The 25,540-nt window shown below is 40.4% G+C and overlaps 1 protein-coding gene and 1 long non-coding RNA gene across 4 annotated transcripts in view; one reads left to right on the plus strand and one right to left on the minus strand.

Annotated features, from left to right (window-relative positions):
- The window catches only part of LOC309867182 (uncharacterized protein), a 101,137-nt gene extending 75,603 nt beyond the window's left edge, over window positions 1-25,534 (plus strand). For both annotated transcript variants that reach the window (XR_014313021.1, XR_014313022.1), the window contains 2 exons: window positions 22,421-22,551; window positions 23,218-25,534. The gene's annotated coding sequence lies outside the window, so the exon portion shown is untranslated. The remainder of the gene's footprint in view (window positions 1-22,420; window positions 22,552-23,217) is intronic.
- The window catches only part of LOC309867184, a 283,984-nt gene that overhangs the window by 48,646 nt on the left and 209,798 nt on the right, over window positions 1-25,540 (minus strand). The gene's annotated exons all lie outside the window — the stretch shown is intronic.

Genomic DNA, 25,540 nt, shown 5'->3' on the forward strand with positions numbered 1-25,540 from the left:
CTTTTCTTAAATGTCTTTAGTGTTTGAGTACTTATTAATATTCAGTTATGTCCATTCTTACAATTCTTATTTACAAACACGTGGCTTTTAATACTTTTAACCTGTGCCCTTCACATTTTTCAAAAACTTCTGAGAAAGGTATAAGAAAAAAGTTTAACTTATTTTATTCTGAATTTGAAATACAAGAGAGTTTTTCAGTTCCACTGTGGCATTCCACATAATGCCAATTGGCTAAATAAAAATAAAGCAAAAACAAAAACAAAAACAAAACAAAACCCACAATTCCCCCAAGCCCAATTCTTTTTGTATTTGATGTCACAAAGATAAAATATCTGGGTATTTAACTAAAATTTTCATTTTTCAGAGACATTTTTCTTTTCTTTTCTTTTCTTTTAAAGATTTTATTTATTTGGCAGATAGAGAGACACAGCGAGAACACAAGCAGGGGAAGCACAAGCAGGGGAAGCAGGAGACGGAGAAGCAGGTTTCCTGCCTAACAGGGAGCCCCATATGAACCTCGATCCCAGGACGGTAGGATCATGACCTGAGCAAAAGGCAGATGCTTAACGACTGAGCCACCCAGGCGCTCCACATTTTTCTTTATGAGCAGGCACAATAATAATAACAGCTATCCTTCTGATTTTAATTAGAAAATAGAAATAGAAAATATAAATTCAAAAAAAAACCCTGAATTCAGCTCTTTACTATTTCCCAAACATGTGTTCATATCATTAATATATAAAGTGGTCATTCCTGGTGGTTAAGAAAAATAAAGCCTTTGGGGTGCCTGGGTGGCTCACTCGGTTAGGTGTTTGCCTTTGGCTTCGGTCGTGATCCTGGGATCCTGGGTTGAACCCCATGTCGAACTCCTTGCTCAATGGAGAGTCTGCTTGTCCTTCTCCCTCCCCACTGCTCACTCTCTCACTCTCAAATAAATAAATAAAATCTTAAAAAAGAAAAGACAAAGAAGGGCTTTGAAAACTGTTAGTGAATATGGTTAACTATATACTGAAGCAAAGAAGTAGTTTGTATAGTATAATTCTGTTATAACAAGAAGAAAGTGCAGTAGGCCATTAAGGAACCTGCATTTGTGATTATTTCAACATGGCTAAGTGCACTTAGTGTCCCGTGCTCTATAGGATGCCACTGAAAGGGGGAACACAAAGGTGATATGGGTCAATCTCTGTTTCTTTTCCTGCACCAAGCTTATGGGGTTGGTTTTGCCTTCAATGCATTGGACTAGTTGTCCTTGATTTCATCTTGATGATATGATGAATTTTTATGTATTTTTTTCCTATACATTCAAACACTAAAAAACCAAACCAAACCAAAACAACAATATTAAACAGATACAGATTTTGTTGCCCAGGTGTTTAGAGTTCAAAGCAAATAACAGTATGACAGGCCAGGGGCAACTTAGCCATCTATCAAACAGATGCACAGCCTGAAGAGAGCAGATTAAAAGCTTAACTGGGGACAATTTGAGCTGGTTGAAGTAAGTACAACTGTGTTTTCCACCAGAATCTAGTTCCTTCTATTGTTTTGTGATATTACAAAAGCAATGTATACTTGTTACAGATAAATATTAGAATATATAGAGCAAGACTAAGAACATTCATTCCCAATCTGAATTTTCCCCTTCATTACAAGTCAGCCATTGTGATCCCATTGTTGTATATCCTCACAGGTACATAAACTTGCACCCTGTTCTACATACACAGACCTATTCATTTAGTATCATTTTTAAAAGATTTTATTTATTTGTTTGACAGAGAGTGAGAAAGCACAGCAGGGGGAATGGCAGGCTGAGGGAGAAGTAGGCTTCGCACTGAACAGGGAGCCTGACGCTGGGCTCCCTCCCAGGACCCTGGGATCATGACCTGAGCTGAAGGCAGCCGCTTAACCGACTGAGCCACCCAGGTGCCCCTATTTAGTATCATTTTTGTGGCTTAAGACTATTTCGTTTTCTGTATTTCCTCATGTGCCCTTAAACAATTCACGTTTATTAAACATTTGGGTTGTTTCTAACTTTTCTCCCTGTCAAGAAATTGCTCTAAAATATGTATAGTAAGACATCTTAATTTGTATAATCATCTCAAGAGGTTTATTTACTCGACTACAAAAAAAAACTATTGTTTGTCAAGAAGGCATATTAAGCATCTTGTCCAAGGCCACACAGCTGGTCAATGGCAGGAGTGGAGTTAGAACCTAGCCATGGGGTTCTGGAGCCTGTGTTGCCTCTAAGAGATCTCTGGCTGACTTGGGGTAGTGGTAATGGAGAGCTGACCTTTTCCTGACTTAATTTCACTCAGAAAATAAAAACAAAAGGGGTGCTTCCTTTCTCCACAAGAATGGTCCATAAAGCTGGAGTTTTCCAATCATTGGCCCTCAGTGGCCAGCTGGTGGTGGCATACTTGTTGTGCCATTTCATTTCTTCTGGTGCACTCCATCCCTGTGGGCCTCTTTGGGATGAATTGAGTTGGAAGGGCACTTTTTGAGAGGTTTCTTTTAACATTATTTAGCAAAATGGAAACAAAATATAGACCCAGCCCGTAGAAATGTCACCAGTGGTGGGAAATGGTTTAAAAGCTCCTTAAATAACTAGTGGTTCCAAGACCACTGAATTAAGACTGGGCTAAGGTCTCTATTCTTTTCCTTTTCCCAGCTCCTCTTCCCCTTATCTTGCTTCTGCCCCTCAATTATTTACTACCTCATCACCCTGACCCCACTGTAATGGTAATGATGATAGCACTAATGCTGGGAGCTCATCATTATGGACCTCTTATAATATGCTAGGCACATTCATGATGATCTTATTTAATCCTCAGAACAAACTTCTGATTAGATAGAACTTTAAAAAAGTAGAACTTTTTAAAACCTAGTTTGTATGTGAATAAATTGAGGTTTTGAGAAGGTAAATCACTTGGCAGTAAGTGGAATTGGAGCCCATCTCTTGCTTAAATCTGATGCCACACCTTCTCTTTTCATCACCCAATACATCAGAATCACCTCCACTGGGCATTGTTTTGCAGCATCACCTGACTCTTGGAAGATAAATTGGTAGGTGTGCAATGGCTTCTCTGGGTTGAATACTCTACCAAGTATTTTGTTTCCTATGACTTTTAAAAATCCTGCACATTTTAATTCAACCATGGGCAAAATCTGTGCTAGGTACTCTGTGGGGGTACAAAGAATTACTTATATATATATAAGTATATATATATATATATATATATATATATATGCATATCTCATAAAGATTAGGATATCTTTTTCTCTATATAATATAGATATATTACATATAGATATGATATAATATCTATATATAGATATTCTCTCTCTATATATATACACACACATATGTATGTATGTATATATAAGCATACACATACACACAAGATTATAATATATATATATATATGTGGTAACTATAGAGGTATGTTCAGCTACAAAAGTGCAGTTACAATATAGTATGAGTATATAATACATGAGACATTAAGCAAACTTTGTACTTAGGTAAAAATTTGTATCCTGCAATTATCTTTATTGTATAAAAAAAAAAAAAACGGATTGAGGGGTGCCTGAGCACCACAATTGGTTAAGTTTCTCACTCTTGGTTTTGTCTCTTGTGATCTCAGGGTCCTGAGGTCAAGCCCCATGTCGGGCCATGAACTCAGTGTGGAGTCTACTTAAGACTCTCTCTCCCTCTGCTCCTCCCTCCCCCCACCACATGCTCCCTTTATCTCTCTTTCTCTCTTTCTCAAATAGATAAATCAATCTTTTAAAAACAATGAGGATTGAGAATAAATTTTAGAAAACTCAAATTCAAAAGTAACAAAATACAATAGGAATATAGAGGGAAGAAATTAATAAAGATGAAACCTAAAACTAAAGGAATAGAAAACAAACACAAAATTGGATAAATAAAATCAAAATTAGTTTCTTTGAAAGTTTATTGAACTAGATACACCTCAGACAAGACTTATGAAGAGAGAGAAAAGCAAGATAGATACAGCATTATTGAGGTCTATAACAACAAATATGAAGGTGAGAGAAGTTACTGGCAGATGTTATGTATAACTCTGTAGAAATAAATTTGAAAATGTAGAGGCAGTGGAAAATTCCCTAGTTAAAAAAAAAAACAAAAAACCTCTTAAAATAACTAGTTTAAGAAACATGAATAGACTAATTATTAGAGAAGAGATTGGAAAGTAAAAGATCTATCACTGAAAAAGGCACCAGACCTAGATGGTTTTACAAGTGAATTCATTACTTTTTTTTTTCATTTATTTATTTTCAGCATAACAGTATCATTATTTTTTTTCACCACGCCCAGTGCTCCATGCAGTCCGTGCCCTCTATAATACCCACCACCTGGTACCCCAACCTCCCACCTCCCTGCCACTTCAAACCCCTCAGATAGTTTTTCAAAGTCCATAGTATCTCATGATTCACCTCCCCTTCCAATTTACCCCAACCCCCTTCTCTCTAACTCCCCATGTCCTCCATGCTTTTTGTTATGCTCCACAAATAAGTGAATATTCTGCTGAGTGAAATAAGTCAAGCAGAGAGAGTCATTACAGTTTTAAAAATCAATCCCACTGTTATCCAAAATCTATTTGACCATAAAAAGGAAAGATACTAAAATATTTTTGTGAAGATAGATGCTCAAATCAGTACTGGGGCGCCTGGGTGGCTCAGCTGATTAAGCATCGGACTCTTGTTGGATGGTCACAATATCGCAGTTGGAGGATGGAGCCACAGGTCAGGGCTCCACATTCAGAGCAAAGTCTGTTTTGTATTCTTTCTCCCTCTCCCCATGCTCCCCCTTCCCCTGCCTCTTCCAATTCATGTGCTTTTTCTCTTTCTCTCAGATATAGAAATAGCATCTTAAAAAAAGGACTATAGATTTTGAAGACTAATTTCTATAAAGACTTGTAAACAGAATATTAGCAAATCAAATGCATTAGTGTATTTGAGCATATGACACCATTACCTGATAGCATCTATTACCAGAATATCAGAATCTACCCGAACTATTCCAGTTTTATATAAAATGTGGGAAGGCTTCCAATTACTTATAATGGATATGATGGTGGCCAATGAATTCTTAATGTGTAATTCTTAAGCTCTGATATTTGAATAGCTTAGAGATTGTAGAAGTGAGGTAGGGAGGGAAGGTGGATACTGGGGAAAAAGAGAGTCATTTAGCTTTAGGCAAATGCATTAGTTATTTGTGCTTACTTATTTAATTTTTAGGATATGCAAGTTGAAGAGAGGAATGATAAAAAAAAAAAAAAAAAAGAACCTGTAAGGGATATCTACTGTGTTCCAAACCCTGGGATAGGTGGTCTACATCCACTGTCATTAAATGGTTGAATAAAGTCTGGGTTAATATGCAAACAAAGTGCACACATGCACACTCACATCAATGGAATGCCTTCTAGAAACATCCTTTAATTACAGAACAAAAGCAACCTATCATTTCTAAAAAAGTTAAGAGAGGGGCTTATTCATAGCACCTTATTATTGAAATTGGGCTCAAATGAACACTTCAAATACTTTACTGACAGATGCTATTCATGAAATAAGAGAGATAGCAATTTTAGCCGACATGCAACATCACAGATCCTGTCATGGCTTTATCGGCTCATTAAAATGGTTTTGCTGGTTGAAACCACAAAGACACTGATATTCATGTAGTGAAGACATCTTGGCTCACCCTGAATTTTCTCAAGCTATCTTAACAGAGTAAGTGTCTGCTGGTTGTACCATCTTGGAATGGAGCATTTTATAATTTCATAATGCCAGGGCTGAAGCTTTCTTTTCTATCTAGCAGAACTTTATCTAGAGACCTGTGGGATCCCAGGGCATGCGGTGGGTCCCAAGAGAAAGGGGGGAATCTCTGGATGTATTTTTGTCACGAAGCAGTCTCCCACTTGTCCCTTTGGGGATGCTTTCTGCTTCATTTGTCTCAGGCATTGCCTGGGGGATGATTTTGAGGCTTCTTTCTTCTGTTTGCCTTGAGAAAGGAGATTCTCTGCTACAGTTATCTGCCCTTTATGACCTGGTGCCTTCTTATGGGGGAAGGAAGCACTCTTTCTTACAGGGTACAGAGCAACAGAGCAGAACTCTGGCTAAAAGACGTTGGCTAAGCAAATTTAAACAAAACAAACTATGGACACTTCAGACACAAGACTTTGTAACTTAACCAGTTGGAATGATAACTATTAAGTCAGTGACCATAGAAGTCTAACCTATAAACAGGATTATAAAATTTAAATAGGGCTTTGCCCCACAATTATGTCACCAGCCAATGATGACAGCGAGGGAGCTACCCTGTCTTTCTGCTTCATCACTTAAAGTGACAGTACCCAGCTTTCTTCTCGCATCTATCATAAGGACACATTGATTTCCTTTCTGGAGAAACACATATTTCTTTTCTCCTGCTAAAAAGATAAATCTGACAGATTTTAATCAAATGTAGTTGTTCACAACTACAGAAATTCATTCAGTGCCACATATGAAGACCAAAATACACCAGCAGCTAAAGAAGGAGGTTTTTTTGGCCAAGTTTCTTTGAGGAAAACACTTGTATTAAAACACACACACACACAAGGGATAGTGAAGTCTATGAGTTGGTTAATATTTTTTAAGATAGTAGTATATTATTTGTAGTGACAATGGTAAATGTTGTTCTCCATTAACATTACCACTAAAACTATGCTGTCCAGAGTCTCTGTTTAAAACCAAGATGCTAGAATATTGGGTCTTGCTTTTGAAAATGAAGTCTTTCCCGAGATGAAGTTGGCTTTCACATATTTGAGATGTGATGTAGAAAGACGAAGAATCTTCATGTCTCTCATCCAACAGGCTCTCATCATTGTATTTTTTTTTAAGATTTTATTTATTTGACAGATAGAGATCACAAGTAGGCAGAGAGGCAGGCATCAAGAGAGAGAGAGAGAGAGAGAGAGAGGAGGAAGCAGGCTCCCTGCTGAGCAGGGAGCCCCATGCGGGGCTCGATCTCAGACCCTGGGATCATGACCTTAGCCGAAGGCAGAGGCTTTAACCCCCTGAGCCACCCAGGTGCCCCTCATCATTGTATTTTTGCTCAGTATTTGGCTGTGTCTGGCTCACAGTGCTTTGAAGTATTTGCATTATTTTATAATGTATTTCCTATACATTCCGAATATCTCTTAGATACACTGTGTATCTAAGGAGAGCCCAGATGTCATATATATATATATTTTTTCATTCTCTCTCTCTCTCTCTCTCTCTTGATTCTTGAGAGACATGAAGATTCTTCTCTTTTAGATTTCCGGGGACAATTAAAGTCAACAAATCTTGATGTTTTTCACATCTATTCATTGAATAATTTGGTTCTTCTCAGCATAGGTTGTACATGAAGTGCTTTTTAATGGTGCTTTTCTAAATATTTGAGTCTTTGGCATATTTTGTCTTTTCTTCTCAGTTTAGATATGACTGATTACATTTTCATTAGAATGGAGAGATTGGATGTCTCTTGTTCACACCTAGTGGCAATTTCCTGCCCAGAAATCTTGGCATAATTTATCTTATTTCAGCTAATTTTCAGAGGTGAAGAAAAATAATCCACATCATGAATGAAAGCATACAGGTACATTTTTAATTGACCATCAATCCAATCTTGCCTTATAGGACCCATCATTTCAGTAAAGTTTTTTTTTTTCATTCTACCCTCATAATTTTGAATATTATATTATATATCTTAATGATATATGATTCAAGAATAATTGTGTTTGGAAAGAAGAGTATTGAACGGAAAGTTATTTTAATAATCCTACATCGTGATTCAGAGTGTGAATAGATACATGCATTTCACTGGGCAAGAAGAGAGAACTAGGTCTCTTTTGAATGTGAGCTTTAAAAACTTCACTTAAGTGTGCTTCTACTATCAGATCTAAGTTTGTGAAAATTACAAAACATTATTATTTATATGATAATGTGCCCTATAGACAAATTGCCTGCAATGCATTATTGGATAACTTTATCAACCACTTTGGTTTAAGAATGGGCACACAACTCTGGTATTTGTCTAGGATGTGCCATTTAGAGATTTTTTTTTTTTTTCCTAGAAAGCATAGGGTGATCTGGGAAAAGAAAAGAGTAGGTAAGTCAGAAGTTACCTTGCCAGAATAATATTAGAAGAGCTTGGCATTTAAATTTTAAGAGGAATAAATTAACTTCTTACAGCAAAAAAGAAGAAAAGGAAGCCAGTGAAAGTGGGTGAACTCCTTCACTTGAAAATCATGGTGTCCTTGTTAAGCCTCAGCCAAGAAATGGGTGGTTAAAGATGTGTCCCAATTATCATCTGCTACTGGTGTCCTCTGAAAGTGTCATCCAAAATGAAAGGCTATCCCGGCACAGGAAATAGTTGATTCTTTCTTGAAAAAACATCTGGGATGCCCCAAACTACAGCCAGTAGAAGATACTAAGGTGAGCACAAAATATTACTTGGAGCATGATTTATACATGCTGAACAGACAATAAACTCGCCACCGTCCTTGGCCCCTACAGAAAATGCTACCGGCTAGCTCTAAGTATAACCGAAGCAATATTTCTCAAAGTTTTTCCTTATTTACAAAAGAAGCAATTCATTTTGTAAGACATTTCACACTGGCAAATGGCCAACAACAATTTTGACCAAGGCTGGGTGCAAAAGGTATCACAAAACACAAAGCAAAAGGATATTTAGGAAAGATGAAAACAAAAGGGAAGATTATTCATCCTTCCATATGGCTTTTTAAAGCCATTCACAATTATGGATCGTTTATGGTAGTTTCTATAAAATTTTTCCCATTGAGAAGGCAGAAGACTGAATAAGTTTTGTGAATGCGCCACAAAAGAAAGAAGAGAAATTCAGAATGACAATGGAATTTAGCTGATTGTTTGAGGATCTGTGGGTGGTAATGACATGTTAACCAGGAGAATGGGGAATGTGATCTCATTTGTTTTTCCAGAAAGGGATTTTAAGAATTTAACCAAAAATTAGAGTCTCTCATGAGAGTGGGAGCATAAGCAGTAATAGTCCTACTACAATTATACATCTGATTGAAAAGGTACAGTATATCAGGAGTCTTAGAGCCAACGTTGGTTTTTCTAGCTCATGTGCATGGAAATACACTCACTTTGAGAGAGGAGAGAAACAGTGGGGATTTCTCAGTATGTATTTAGATAACTTCTTACAGTACACAATTTAGATCATATGTCATGCCATCGATTCACGTCCTTGGCCTCTTATAATTAAGCTGTATTATTTAGAAACATTTGTGGCTGAGTGGGATTCTTGGAGATTTTGGAGTTCATTCCCTAGCTGCCAAATCAAGACTTTTTTTACACAATTCCAGCTAAATTGGAAGGCAATTCATTTGTTCAATTATTTACAGATCTCAAACAGCCCCACTCCCTCAACACACCATTATTTGACAACTTTCAATCTTTTTTCTTTTTTTTTTTTTTAAAGTAATCTCTACCCTCAACATGGGGCTCAAACTCAGAATGCCAAGAGTAGCCTGTTCTACCAACCAAACCAGCCAGGCACCCCTCAATCTGGTCTCTTACAGATGAATGTTTTGTCACTTCTTTATTTGGGCTGGCTTTCCATTTGCTTTGGAAATCATTCTTGGAGCCCTGTCCAAATTCTCTGTAGTGCCTTACAATTGGGAGGTCAAATCATGGCAAGACCATACAGACCTTGGACGTGAAAAGATCCTACATAGGTTGAATCTTGGCATAGCCAGATACTAGGTGTTGGACCTCAGACCAGTTAATAACACTTTTAAGCCTCAAATTTCCTTATGGAACATGACAATGGCAATCAACCTCAAGGAAATTATGTGGCTTAATGCAGCTAATTTGCTGAAAGCCTCAGCAGAGAAAAACTCATGGATGATAGCTCGAGAAAGAAGTAGAATGTGGGAGCGCGTGACTTGTGTCTTTGAGACTTCCCCCTCTATCCACTGCAGCCTGTCATTTCTACTCATTTTATGCACAAAGCCCTATATATGAGCCCGAGACAGGTTCTTCTGTGTCTTCCTTGTTTTTTCCCTACAATACTCCCTGCTTATCTGGTTGCAGACCATTCTAGATGCGGGCCCTCAGAACTTTAAGAGATTAAATCTTGTCTCAGAAAGTCTAACTATAGCAAAGGAAGTCGCTCTCTGGGTTCCGTTTAGTGAGAGGCTACCCCGATCCAATCAACAGCATCGTGGGGGCTGAACTTAGGGAATCCTGCCTCCAAACTCTGCCCAGGCTTCCCTAGGATTAGTCACTTGGCCGTCTCGCTCTGCAGCTAGTAATTCAAAGATAATCATGTTACTAAGATGCCATTTAATCTGTCTTTGGCATATCTCAAGTTTTCATCTTCATTAATAGAGCCATCAAAGTTTCATTGGGCCTGACTGGTATTGGACACGCGAGTGATTCACCCAGAGAGGGGGGCTTGCCGTTCGCCTGGAGGGACTCTGCTTGCCAGATGGCAGCTGTTAAATCTGCCTGCAGCAGGGGGTGTGAGGGGGGCTAAGCTCTGCTGGCCCCTAGCCAATGGGGCTGTCCCTCTTCTCTGATGACACATCATTGGGGGCCCAGGCCAGGGCACCTGGGCCCTTGGGGCAGGGTGGGCTCTCCACTGCCTGCTGGGCTGAAGTCACCTTGGGCAGAAGAAACCAGATGCAGGGAAGCTCCCTTTGCCTCTAGCATGGGCCACTGAATCAAAAGATCCCCGTGGAAAGCAGTATGGTACAGCAGACAGGTGAAAACCCGGGTGTCAGAGAACCTTGGCTTGAAATCCTGACTCTACTGTTTAACTAACTATGCAAAGTTAGGCTGATCACTCAGTCTCAGACTCTCCCATTTGCATAATATGACCTTGATCCATGTCACCATGGTTGGTTCTCCATAAAGCAGTGAGAACAGGGGAGTCAGAGGCAGACAAGTCCTACCGTCCCATGACCCAGCTGTCCCACTTGTGCGTGTAGAGCACCGGGGAAGTTCCGATCGGGTCCCTGCGGGGCCTGGATGGAGTTGTTCATCACAGTGTTGTTTGCGGTGATGAGGGTGAGGGAGTCTCAGAAGTTCATCATTGAGGGGGAGGTGTCACGGGAGGTCAAGGAGGCTTACCGTGCAAGGCCAGCTAATGGGGTAGGGTGGAGTAGACGAAACTTACAACAACGCAAGGTGAAGAAGAAGGAGGGAAGCGAGGAGGGAAGGGAGGAAGGAAGGAGGGAGAGAGAGGAGGAGAGGAAGGAGGGAGGGAGAGAGAGAGGAGAGGAAGGAGGGAGGGAGAGAGAGAGAAGAGAGGCAGGAGGGAGGGAGAGAGAGAGGAGAGGCAGGAGGGAGGACAAGGAAGGGCAGGGAAGGAGACACAACCAGTCTCTGCACATCACTCATATAAATTAAACACATACACACAGAACAACGGTGTACTACTTGTTTTACAAAGACACACACACACTCAAGGACATTTTCAACCCTGGTACTTGCTTAGGGGCGGGGGGAGGACAATGGTGGAGGGAAAGGAGATAAACAGTAGTGAGCCGGGGAAGGGCCTAGTGCAGACTCGCAGTGACCATGAGGGAAGGAGCAGGACTCGCTCAAGGCTCTGCCCCTGGATCTAAAAGAAGGAAAGTGAAGAGAATGTTGTGGGAAGGGAGAGGATTGAATAAGAGGTACTTTGGGGGCTGCAGGGTCAGAGAATGGGGGTCTTTTTCTCTCTCTGTTGAAGGCGGGCAGAACTTTAGGAAACCTGTGCCGCCAGGATGAAGCAGAATGGCCCGAGATACTCATTTGCTGTTATCTGAATTCTCAATCTCCACAGACCCTAACCGCCTGAGGCACTTGCCTATTTTTTTTTTTTTTTTTTCCAATTCTCACTACAGACCCAATTTTTGTGACTGGGTCACTGTGGAGTTTGAAGAAGGTGTGGGGCTCCTTCTTGTTAAACCAGTTGAGAATTTCCTGGATGCCCAACTCTCTAGCCCTGTGTAGACGGGCCCTGCTCTTCTCATCAATGAGACCATTGTGTGCCATGGGGACGAAGGATCTTACTGCGCGAGAAAGAACCACAGGAAACTCCCGGCGTTTTTCTAGAGGATGAGGGGGAATAAATGTCAGTGTGTAAAGGGGCACCCTCTGTGGTCTCCTTTTGTTGATTTATGAATTGGAAGATGAGTGTGGATTTATTGGAATAGTATAATTAAGTGTCACCGTGGTACGGAGCATAATTATGACCAATATAATCAAGCAGAGAAAGGAACCTTATTTCCTCCTGAAAAGCATTATTCCTATAAGCCTTGCTTCTTCAAAGCTTTGTGTTCATTTTTTTCTTAAATATAATAAATAAGGCAGGCACAAATAAAGAACGTGATCTTAAAGGAACATGGAGGGATCTGTTACCCATGTCCTGTCTTGGAAGTGAAATTTTTGAGATAATATTGAAGATGGAAATCCAGCAAGACCCCTCTGGGCTAAGAGAGGCTACTCTTATGTTACACTTCTGTTTATCACCAGTATGCCCTTGTCCTATTTTTTTCTTCTCTTTTCCCCCTGTCCTCCTCCTCCTCCTTCTCTGTTGGCCAATCAGATGCCTTGTGCCTCTGAAGGGGACGATTTGTTCAAGCAAGCCTGGGTATGTGGTCCAGGCTAAGCCAATTCACGGTTTCCCTGGGACTCTGGTTGGTGATAGGAAGGCAGACGTGCTCTCATATCTAGAACAGCCATTCAGAATCCAATGACCGAGGCCAGAGCAGAGTGGAAGCGCAGCAATAATGAGATGGGCAGGTTCCTCACCCGAGTGCTTGCACGCAGCCATGATCCAACCGGGAGCTCTGGAGACCCTTCACGTCTGTCAACTAATCAGTCCCTCTTTTGGCTTGTGCGGGTTAGAGTGGACTTTTTGTCATTTGCAAACCAAAGATTTCTGAGTAACGCACCAAGCAAGGAAGGTAAATGCTGCCACAGTGGGGAACACGTGTTCATTTATGGGACATTTGGTCTGTATGCTTCCTTGATGCCAGAAAGACCCTTTCATAGCAAAATTCCATGCCTTATTTGAATCACTGTTGAACAAAGAGAACACATCTGAGTTAGTTCAAGGATATCTGATGTATCTTCAGGTATCTGAAGAAGTGTGTGTGTCTGTGTACAGTGTGTACGTGTCTCTTTTTTCTTCAGTAGCTACACAGTAGTAATATGACCACGTGTTGGGGTACCTGCATCATAGACAATAGTGACACAATTCATGAATCTTTGCCAACACTTCCTTCTCACGAGGACATGAAGAGCTAGTTTCATGTTCATGGACTGAAGAGCTCTGTGACTTTAGGCATTTTGCTTAACTTCTCTGAGCTTTCTGTGTTCATCTGTAAAGTGGAGTTAATCTGTATTACCTGATTGCTGTGAGTAACAAACAAATTCATATGAAGTGCTTTGCAGAGTGGCTGCCAGACAATAAAATCATTCAGTGTTCCATAATTCGACGACCATCCTTAGTATCATTGTCCCCATAGTCTCCATCAGCATCATTGTGGTGTGAAGGGCGATTCAGCCGTAGTTGGGATAATTTGCATGCATGGAGGGCTTTATATACCATTTGCAAAGTACTTTCTCATCCAGTTTGGTACAGTGAGCCGACCCTGGCGCACGATACCCATTTCACATTTTGGCTTCTTGCAAGTTCTTTCAAAGGGTTCCATGAGATCTAAGTCTAGTATCCAATATAAGAGATTGAGAAATGTATTCATTTCAGCCGAAGAGTTTAAAAAAATAAGAAAAAGAAAGGAAAAAAAAAGAAAAAAAGAAAGGAGAACATTTTTAGGACAAATGTGGCCTGGTCCTGAATTCAGTCTTTAATTAAGGCCGGAAGTTCAACTGCTTCCTAAAACTTTGGTTACAACTGTTAAACCTGTGAACAGAGCTAATCAGAGGAGATGAAATGTTATTTTGACAGGAGTGACTTCCTTTTCTTTTCCCTAATAGATCACGTATATCAAAAACATAAATTTGAAGCAAACTTTTGTTTTGTTTTGTTTTGTTACTGGCCATTTAAAATATTCTTTTTTTTTTCCTTCAAATTTTCTTCAAGTTGGACCTCCTGAAAGACTATGTGTGTTTCATGTTACCAACATAAGCAGATTGTTGAATTTGATGCATTTAAATGTTTTCTTTGTTTGTGGAATTTTTTTTTTTCACAAAGGCATGCTTTCAAAATGCTCAAATTATGGATCCATTGCAAAATCTTTTCTTTTCTTTTTGCACAGGAAAATACTATTGAATTAACAGCTGGGTAAAAATCCTCAGTTCTATTGCTTAAGGGAAGGCTATACTTTTGATCTCACACAGATTTCTAGAATAAGGAAAGGCCGTGATTGACTAATTGAGCCAAACTTGCTGATAAATTTTTTTGCTTTGGGTTGGGGTGTTGTTTTCTCTACGTCAGGGAAGACGTAACTTCTTTATTAACTGCTAAGGGAGACAGTGATGCTGTGGAAAGTGGGAGTCATACCATTTTACAGGTGTAGATTTTAATGATCTCTTGCATAAAACCAAACCAAACCAAACCAACAGGTATATGAAACAAAACTTTCGTGGTTATTGAGACAATTTCTTCCTGGTCAGAGCTCCTGCCAGAGGCTGGAAGAAGTGCTGAATTCAGAATTCTTTCCCTCTGTTTAGGCTATTCCTGTAGCCAAGAAGTGTTCTTCATTCTGTATCACTGATGTACTGATTTATTCTACATCTAGATTCTTAGAGTAGTTTATCAAGAGCACTTACTTCTGCATCCTTCATTGTACCTGAGAAGATGAACGTCTGTTTCTCGACATATGTATTAACACAAAGTTAGAGACAGAGATCATTATATGACGATGAGCCATAATATTTAGGTTTTATGAATGCTTGATATATTTTTTTTAAAGATTTTATTTATTTATTTGACAGAGAGAAATCACAAGTAGATAGAGAAGCAGGCAGAGAGAGAGAGAGGGAAGCAGGCTCTCCGCTGAGCAGAGAGCCCGATGCGGGACTCGATCCCAGGACTCTGAGATCATGACCTGAGCCGAAGGCAGCGGCTTAACCCACTCAGCCACCCAGGCGCCCAATGCTTGATATATTTTTAAAGACATGGAGCCAGATTCGCCTAATGCTTCAGCAACTGCTTAGTAGTGAATCAGTCATCCTTAGAAGCTATATTAAGGTATTCTGCAGAGGGGGATCTGGGTGGCTCAGTCGGTTAAGCATCTGCCCTTCCTCGGGTCATGATCTTGGGATCCCGGGATCAAGCCCTGTAACAGATTCCCTGCTCAGTGGTGAATCCCCTTCTCTTTCTCGTTTTCACTCTTTCCAATAAATAAATAAGTAAGTAAGTAAATAAATAAATAAATAAATAAATAAATAAAATCTTCTTTAAAAAGAAGATATCTTACAGAATTTTTTGGTAATATCCAGAAGAGGTATGCTAGCATTGATGGACGATCTGTCCTAGAGGAAAAAGCCATGGGGACAGGTTATCCCATTAACTTCACATGATGGGTGAACAGTTGGGGTAACATACAGCCAAGGATTCCCTAAGTGATTCTCAAATTATAAATTTAAACTCAGCAAATATTACTCATATGTTTCAGGTGGGAGATAGATGCTCAGCTTGATATTCCATGCCTAAAGCTGTGGGCACGCAGGAGGCCATATTAGTCTTAATAACTCTCGAGAGCCTCTTCTGGACCGCCCACAGGACCTCCTACGCATGCCCAGTCTTCTCCACCACTCCGTCTGGGTAGCCACTGGGCTTGGTAGTTCCCTACTGCAGCCCAGCATGGAGAGCCAGAGCTGCTGGGAGGTCTGTGGTGGGGTGTGTGAGTGTGTGTGTGTGTGTGTGTGTGTGTGTGTGTGTGTGTGCGCGCGCGTGCGTGCGCGCACGCGCGCGTGTGTTTTGGAGGGGGCGGGGATTCTTCTGTCCGCGTGTCACACTTTATCATTTCACCCTGGAGGCGACACAGTTGGGACCTGAGTCTCACAGTGGCTTTCATCAAAACAGACCCGTTAGCTGCGTCCTATTCTGTCTCTCTCTCAAGTGTCAGACTGAGTTTCCAATCCTGGGAAACACACAGTGTCTTTCTCTGTGCACCTGGCTTTTCATGTCGTCGTGGATGTCTGTTCTCCAAAATTTGTCTCTTTTTTTTCATGTCATCAGGGATGTCTAGCCTCCCAAAATTTGTCTCTTTCAGTCCAGACCCCCAACCACATTGGACATGAACTCATGCCAAGAAATGGGGATCCCAAGATAGGGAGCTTGTGGCTCTACAAGTCTCAGTGGATATTTTGCTACTGTTAGTATATGTTATTTTTAATATATCATTTTGGAAGATGGCCTGAGGATGGGGTTGTTTTGGGCTCAAAGGGCACACAGACCCACACATTTAATAAAAAAGCTTCTTTTGTGATTTTGTGGTTGCCACGATATCGGACTCTAAAGAAATTTACAATGAAAAGGTGGTGGTTGTAGGTACAGAGACCATCACGGAAAGTGAAGATAAATTTACAGAAATCTGTGAAAGATCAAAACAACAACGATTTGTCCGGATGGTTCAGATATCGAAGAGATGGAGTGTTTAGTAATCAGTGACTTCTGCATGCTATTTGCATAGAGAGAACTTTAAAAAGGTTACATTTCTTTTCTACTTTCATATTTACTTTATGTTAAGGTTGTAGGATCTCAGTGGCAATGTTGCTGATGCTATTTTTGTGAAGTCCCAACTCCATGTTTAAATGTAGCCGAATGGAAATTTTGAGCTACAGCAACAATAAATAGATCTGACATCCTTGTGACTTTCAAGTTCTGCTATGCCTGAGAGTCAGTGAAGGCTGGTTTTTTGCCTTGAACTCTGAAGGAAGAAAGAAACTTTTGTTTATAAATTTCAGAGATTTTTGTCTTTGCACTTACCACGAAGTCAAATGTAGATATAATCCACTTTAAGTGCTTTTGGCAAAATTTCAAATATGCCTGTTTTTTGATAAGGGGGAAAAATCCCAACTTTTTGTCAACACAAGTCCTTTACTCTGTGTTACAGTATGTGACTTCTGTCGGTCAAGCTGTGATCTTGTGGACTTACAGAATACTGATCCTGTACAGGAAGTAAGAGGCAGATATGTAATCTGGGCCATCTTTCTGATCCATTTTAGTTATGTCTGATTCTAAATTGAGTTATATAGAATTTAACATACAGGACCCTGTTTCTATATTGTTTATGCCTCCCTTCTAAAAATGTAAAATTTTAATGCCAATCTGAGTGAAATGATCTGAGGGTATTGAAAATCAAAGAGTATTTAACTTGTGTTACAGTGTGTTTTATATTGGACTCCTTTATGTAGATATTTCGTAGCAGAGAAGTGTGTATGTGTGTGTGTGTGTGCGCGCGCACAATTTTTTTTTTTTTTAATTCACCACACTTAGATGTATGAATGTTAGACTTATAAGTGCCCTAAGGGCAGGGTTGGGTGGTGGGCTAACTTTGTTAGCCCCATAAGACCTGGTAGAAGGCTCTTGAGAAATAAAATGCCAGTTTATAATTGTATAGACTTTGTATTCCTGAGGATGTCTGTTGGTGACCTCTTTTACAACCATCTGGAGAGACGGATCAGACAAGTCTTATAATTTCACAGATGGTAAATCTGAGCTCCAGAGAGCCCCCTCCATGTCTTCTACCCCACCATTTTCTTGAGTCTGAGAGCTGAACTTTACGTTGAATGGGAGGAGCGTCACTCTACTAGAGTGATGGAGAAAAGTGCGTATCTGAATTCATGAGTCAGGTTGGTGACAGTTGACACAAACCTTCCTATGGAGCCACAGGTCTTCTCCATCACCATGTGCACCTCACCTCCTCGACTTGAGGGAGCATTGAACTACATTTGCGACGGCCATGAGCAAACCTCAGCATGGATGACAATGAAGTTTCCAAATGGATGTGGAAATGCATCTTTGCCTTTTCTGAAAGTGGTCCCCAGGGTGCCTGTGGTGTGTAGTAGTTTTTCCTGAAGCTTCAGGATCAGTGTTTGAATGGCTGGACCACCTGTACCTAACTTCTACCTGGTCTCGCTCATTACAGACTGAGTTATCTCTCAGATGGATAGGAAGTCTTATCGGGTGTGGATCAACAACAACAAATGGGACTCATTGGGCACATGCTATCTTGGATTTTGGGTTACAAATATTTATCTAACAAAATGTTCTTATCTCTTAGAGTACTAGTGAGAGACTTTATATTTCACTAGGTCTTGCATAGAATTCTGGGATGGACAATGTAAGTTTGGCTCGTCCCTTCCTAATACATTTCCAACCAATTCAAAGAGTGGTTTAGTGAGCACATGTTACAATATGACAGGTGACTGTGCTGATTCTGGGAATATGGTGGAAAGGGACAGAGGCACTGTCCCTGCCTTCATGGAATATATAAACTAGTGGGGAATGATGACAAGAAAGGAATGAAAATCGGATTCGTGTGATGGAAACAAACAAACAAACAAATAGTCCCGTGAAACTGGTGTATTTTTCTGGAGAGGTAAGCATACTGGAATTTTCTGGTTATTTCAGTTTAGATTGCCTGAACTTCTTCATGTGCTCACAGGTAGGCTCTATAAAATGTGAAAGTTCCATGATCTCTTTGGACCACAGTTCTGTCATTTGTGAAACATAGGAGTTGACTGGATGATTTTGTAACTACACTTATCATGATGAACATTGCATCATGTAAAGAAGTGTCAAGTCACTACATTATACACCTGAAATGAGTATAACATTGTATATCAATGATGCTTCAATTGAACCAAACGAACAGATAAATAAAAGTCTTTTCAGTAAAATGTTGAAAGCTCTCCCTCTAGTTTCAGGAACTAGATAAGGGTGCTCTCTCTCACCACTCTTCTTTACATAGTTCCAGAAGTTCCAGTCAGATCAATTAGGCAAAAACCAGACCAAAACAAAACAAAACAAAACAAAAACAAAAACAAAAGCTAACGAAACAAACAGCCCACTCAAAGCAGAAAAAAGAAAAGAAAAGGAAAGAGAAAGAAAGAAAGAAAAGGGCATCTCAATTGGAAAGAAAAAAGTAGAATTGTGTCTGCTTGCAAGTGATATGATCTTATATGTAGAAAAGCCTACAGACTCCACCAAAACCCTCTTAGGACTAGTAAAAGCATTCAGTAAAGTTTCAGGATACAAAATCAATATGCAGAAATCAGTTGTGTTTCTATACATTAGCAATAACCTATCTGAAAAAGAAATGAAGAAAACAATTACATTTACAGCAGCACCAAAACCAAAAACAATAAAATACTTAGAAATAAATGTAACCCAGGAGCTGAAAGATCTCCACCGGGAAAACTGTAAGACTTTGATGAAAAATATTGAAGAGGATGAATAAATAGAAAGATATCCCATGCTCATGAGTTGGAAAAGCTAATATTGTTAAAATGCCCACACTACCCAAAGCCATCTACAGACTCAATGCAATCCCTATCAAAATTTCAATGGCATTTTTCACAGAAATGGAAAAATATCCTAAAATTCATACAGAACCACAAAAACACTCCAACTAGACAAAACAATGTTGAGAAAGAAGAACCAGAATGGAGGCATCATATGTCCTGATTTCAAATTGTGTTACAAATCTATTGTAGTCAGAACAGTATGGTACTGGCATAAGAAACACGCATGTAGACCAATGGAAATAAGTTGAGAGTCCAGACATAAACCCACACATATAGTCAACTACTGTATGAAAAAAGAGCCAAGAATAGTCAACGGAGAAAGGGTTGTCTCTTTAATAAGTCATGTTGGGAAAACAGCATAATTACATACAAAAGAATAATATTGGATCTTTATCTAATACCACACATAACAATTAACTCCAAATGAACCAATTCTTAAACATAAGACCCCAGACTGCACATCTCCTAGAAGAAACCATAAGGAAAAGTCTCCTTGACATTGGTCTTGGCAATGGTTTTTTGAATATGATACCAAAAGCACAAACCACAAAAACAACAACAAACAAGTGAGACTATTTCAAACTAAATGTCTTCTGCACAGCAAAACAACAAAAAATCAACAAAAACAAAAAAAAAATCAAAAAACAAACAAACAAAATCAACAAAATGAGAAGGCAACCTATGGAAGGGGAGAAAATACTTGCAAACCATCTATCTGATAAGAAATTGATATCCAAAATAGTTAAGAAACTTGTAAAGCTCAATAACAGAAAACTGAACAGCCTGATTTTTAAAAAGTAGGCAAAAGGGTTTTGGAGAGGAGGGGGGTAAGGGGCATGGTTGAGCCTGGTGGTGGGTATTAAGGAGGGCACGTATTGCATGGAGCACTGGGCGTGGAGCATAAACAATGAATCTTGGAACACTGAAAAAAAAAAAAAAACAACAAAAACAGGCAAAAGACCTAAATTGACATTTTCCCAAAAAAAGACAGACAAATGACTGGCAGGTACGTTGAAAGGTGTTAAATGTCACTAATCATTAGGGAAATGGAAATCAAAATCATAATGTGATTACCTCACACCTGTTAGAGGGGCTGTTATAAAAAAGATGAGGTGACAAATGTTGGGGAAGATATGGAGGAAAGGGAACCCCCGTGCCCTGTTGGTGGAAATGTCAGTTGGCAGAAACAGCACAGAAACCATTTGGATGCGCCACTGAAAATTAAAAAAAAAAAAAATAGACTACTTTATGATCTGATGATCCCACTTCTGGATATACGTCCAAAGGGATCTCAGTGAGCTCTCTGCACACCTGTGTTCAATAGAGTATTATTCACAACAGCCAACACAGGGAAACAACCTAAGTGTCTGTCTATGGGTGAATGGATAAAAAAGTTGTGTGTATATATATATATTTCTGAGACTCTAATGTGCAAAATAGAAATGATACAGTAGCATAAATATTACCTAGCCACCAGAAAGAAGGAAATCCTACCTCTGTAGACAACATGGGTAAACCCTGAAGGCACCTGTTTTTAAGTGAAAAACTTTTTGTTTTAAGTGAAATAAGTCAGACGAGAAAAACAAATACCATATGATCTTGTTTATATGTGGAAGTTAAAAAACCTGAACTCATAGAGACAGAGTGGGGGGCTGGGAGAAATGGGACGACGTCGGTTGAAGATAAGTACTTCCAGTTATAAGATGAACAATTTCTGGAGATCTATTGTACAACATGGTGACTATAGTTAACAACACTGTATTGTGCCCTTGAGAGTTACTAAGAATGGATATTAAATGTTCCCTTTCCCCTAAGCCAGGTAATTATGTGATGTGATGGGGAGGTGTTAACTAACTGTTTTGTGTAATCATTTTACAATATGTGTGTGTATCAAGTCATCATGTTGCACACCTTAACCTCACACAATGCTATATGTCAGTTGTATCTAAGTAAAGATAAGGGGGTGGGAAGACTGTTCAATCTTGAGTATTTTTGTTGTATTACTGCAATAGCTAGCATCTATAAAAGGCTACATATGTCCTGATCACTGGACATGTGGCTTTTCCAGCATTGTTACATTTAAAAAGTAATTTTTGTGAATCTGCTATGTAAACCTGGTTACCATATCAGGAGGGGCATGGTGTTAGTTAGTAACCATCAAGGGAGCAGATGGCTTCGCCCAGATATCTTTCCGGATTTAGATATTTGAGATACTTTGCTAGAGAACTTGCATCACATATAGAAACATCTCTCTGCTGTTTATATAATATTCGTATGTAAACTCTTTGTTCCTGGTGAAAAATAATCCATTTGGAGCCTTGCATAATTTAGAAGATCTCTCAAGACAAGCCGTTTTCAAGGCAAAACAGAGTCCTTCTGTCTGTTACGGCTCTTTATTTAAATGCCCCATATCCACCCGTCTCCATCAAGTAATCTCCTTTTGCAAAGTTGTTTTGGTCTTTTTAGAATTCTTTTGCGTCCTTTTTCCAATGTTATTGAACTTAATTACTGCGTGACTTACTGGGTGGATGTGGTCTTCAGCTCCCTGCTAGGCATGAAGGTGCCTCCCTTTCAATCATGTGAGAGCAGGTGAATGAGCGATGCCCTTGCAACGGGCCAAGAAGCACACGCTAGGAGAAAGAGGTGGCATGTTTGATGTTCCCCTAGCATGGTAAATTAGTTAACTAACCGTGATGATGATAATGACCATGACAACTGTAATGGTGATGTAGAATATGATGGTGGTGGAGGTGGTCATGAGAGTGGCCTGTGGATGGAGCATCTCAGAAACTTGGTTTGCATAACTATCTTATTTAACACAACAACCAAGTGAACGTGATGCTAATATATTTGCTGAGAAAGGATGAAACTGAGCGTCAGCATTTGTATCCACCTGTTCTAGATCACACCATCAGTAACCAGACAAGCTGGGATTTAAACCCAGTTCAGTCTAATTCCAGACCTTTGGCTTTTAGCTGTTGCACAGTACTAACTGAAGACCTTGGCACCAGGATTCCTTTCTAAGATGACAAGGTATTCTATTTTTAATTCTATTATGATTTAAATAGAGCTATTATTTATTATTGAAATATTATCATTAAATAGAAAATTCTCTCAAACAATCAGAAAAAGTAATGTTATATAAATGTCACCAACGTTTAGAAGGTGAGTGTTCAGTCTGTGTGAGGGAAGGCAGCATGTGGCAAGGGAAAGAACCTGGATGTGAGGTTGGCCTGGCCAGGACCTGGCCCCACATGTCAGCTGTGTGATCTTGGCTAGTCACTTACCCTCTCTGGGCCCGTTTCTTTAGCTGTAAGGTGGGGCTAAAAATGCCACCTAAAAAAATACTGGAAACTGGAGATCATAAATAACAAATCTGTACAGTGCCTGGCAAGGACAGTACAACACTGCTCCTTCTCAGTAAAAGGTAGAAAGTGATATCATTTTAGTTTCCTGCTTAAACAATATTGGTTCCAATCAAGCTTTTGGGATCAAACTAACTCCTTAACTCGGCCTAAAGGTCCTGCCTGATTTGGTCCCTACCATGTAACCAGCCTTATCTCTGGACATTTTCCTTTTCACTGGGCTCCAATGGGCCAAGCCTCACCCCTCTACCCCAGACCTTTGAATATGCTCTGTCTTTGGCTGAGAATACTCTCTCATCTTTTTATTAACTCACTACTCTTTCTTGTCCTTTAGGTCTTGGTTCCGATATCACCTCCCCAGGGTAATCTTCCTAAACCCTAGAAAACATCAGGCCCCTTCTTACATATTCCCCGAACTCCTTCTTATTTGAAATACTCCTCACAGCGGCAGTTAAGTATTTTAGCGAGTATCGATGAGGATTTACTGAATGAGTGAAAAAAAAAAAAAGAATAAATGAATTACTGAATAAAGGTTTGCCTTATTTCAAAGGTTCCCCTTGGCGTTTCCTGGCCTGCTTTTATTAAAAGAAGACCACAGGATGTGAGCCATGGAGACTTCTAGCAAAGGCACAAGTTTTTGCCCAAAGTTGCATCCTTTTCACTCTTGATGGGACCAAGACTTCCTTGGGGACCAGTTGTTACCCGTGGTAACAGGGCAGGCAGCCTCCTGGACCCAATAAGACACCTTAGGTCTGACCAGAGTGATACCTGGAATGAAAAAAACTTACCACCCCTCTGAAACAGATGCTTTGGTTTACGACAGAAACAGAAGAGCCTACAGGTGTGGGCTGGGCTGACATGGGCTCTGCAGAGAATCGTTAGAGCCTCCTCCGAGATGTGGATCGACTCTGTGTTTAATCAGCCACAGACAGAAGAAATGGCTTCATTTCAGCTCAGTGAGAGCCAGATCACAAAAGGAAGATAGATGGCTCTTACGAGCTCATCACTACAAGCATATTGTCTTAATTTGAATGAACAGCCTGGCCCCGTGCTAAACCAGGAGGAGAGGGCAATATGGCTAGCATCAAGGGCCAGTTGGCTCAACTCTCAGCACACCCCTACAGGAAAATCTCTCATTTGTTTCTTAATTAATATTTTAAAGCAAGTGAGAACCATAGGACACATTCCTCAATCTCTTGAGAAAATCCCCCGCTTGGAATTCAAGACGCTTTAAGGAAGGACCCTTCTTTCCTGAAATGTCTGAATCTCTACGTCAGCAGAAGTACCCTGGCCAGTGAAGGAAGGGCCATTCACTGGCTGTTTTTAATACATGGTCACGTGTGCAGTTCATCTGGAAATAGATGCAGGTAGACACAGAAGTACCCTGGCCAGTGAAGGAAGGGCCATTCGCTGGCTGTTTTTAATACATGGTCACATGTGCAGTTCATCTGGAAATAGATGCAGGTAGACACAGTGCCACGTCTGGGCATGCAGACACCTGCTGGTTGCTTGTGGGCTCTTGCTTCCAGGGGCTCGGTCCTCTGCTTGCCTCTGGTCCTCCAGAGCTCACACTGGGGAGGTGCAGAAAATGGATATTCCGTTCAGCCGCAGTTAGCTGGTCGATGGCCGGAAAACGGCCGAGAAGGGAGGTTTCAGCTCGTGTGGGAGGGAGGAATCACATGTATCTGAACTCCGAGTCCTTGCTGAAGCCCTCTTATTAGAAGTGAAAGCAGATAATGAGCCGTTGGGGTATTTACAAACCAGTGGAGTTTTTAGAATCATTTGGTATGTGTCACACCCGTGTTTTCATTCTCTCCCCCGAGCCTGAGCACGAAGAGCTTTTACAGCCCTCCCCACCCCAGTGACTATTTTCCAGATGTTCTGAAACAACATCAAGTGACCCAGTTTACCCCTGAGAGGTTTATAAAGGTGCATTTATAGAGAGCCTGGCTGAGCGAGGCGGAGATGTCCGCTTGGCAGCTTAGTCTGAGATAATCTCCCGTGAACGTCGTATCAAATCTTCCTTTACCTAAGGCACACTCAGTATGGTTTTTAGCAAAAGATATGCTAAGTACTCCCAAAGTGAAGAACAAACTTAAGAAGCTTAACAATGGATGCAGAAATATTATCATCAGCTATCAGGGTAGTAGTATCCAGTTCTTCACCCACGGGCATGGATTTGGGCTTAGGCAGATGAGGACAGCACCGTAGAAGTGTGTGGTCTTAGTGAGTTTAAATATCAGCGAGATGAGGGGAAGGACCTTGTTAGCATAAAACCTGAACACATGTCATTAGCTTTCTATGCTGCATGGGATGAAAGGAAAATCACAGTTGCAGCCATGGAAGGAGGTGGGCTGGGGTTTCTGTGCAGATCGCAGAAAGGAGAAGTCATCCTTGATGGACGGGAGATCATTTCATTCTTTGCACACGGGCAGCGAGCCCCAGAGCAATCCCTTGGGATCTTGGCCCACTTAGTAGAGGCGAGCCATTTCCCAAGGGCAAACAATATGTTGGCTTATATTTAGTCCTACGGAAAGAGTCCCCCATTCCTTCCATAGGCATCCGGTGACATGTCAAAATCTGGTGAGAAGGGGGATCATTCTTCCCCAACACATCCACTGTGTGTAGATGATGTTCAGTGGGACCCCTCCCCTCCC

This window comes from Mustela nivalis (genome assembly GCF_964662115.1).
Source record: "Mustela nivalis genome assembly, chromosome: 6".
NCBI classification, from domain to species: Eukaryota; Metazoa; Chordata; class Mammalia; order Carnivora; family Mustelidae; genus Mustela; species Mustela nivalis.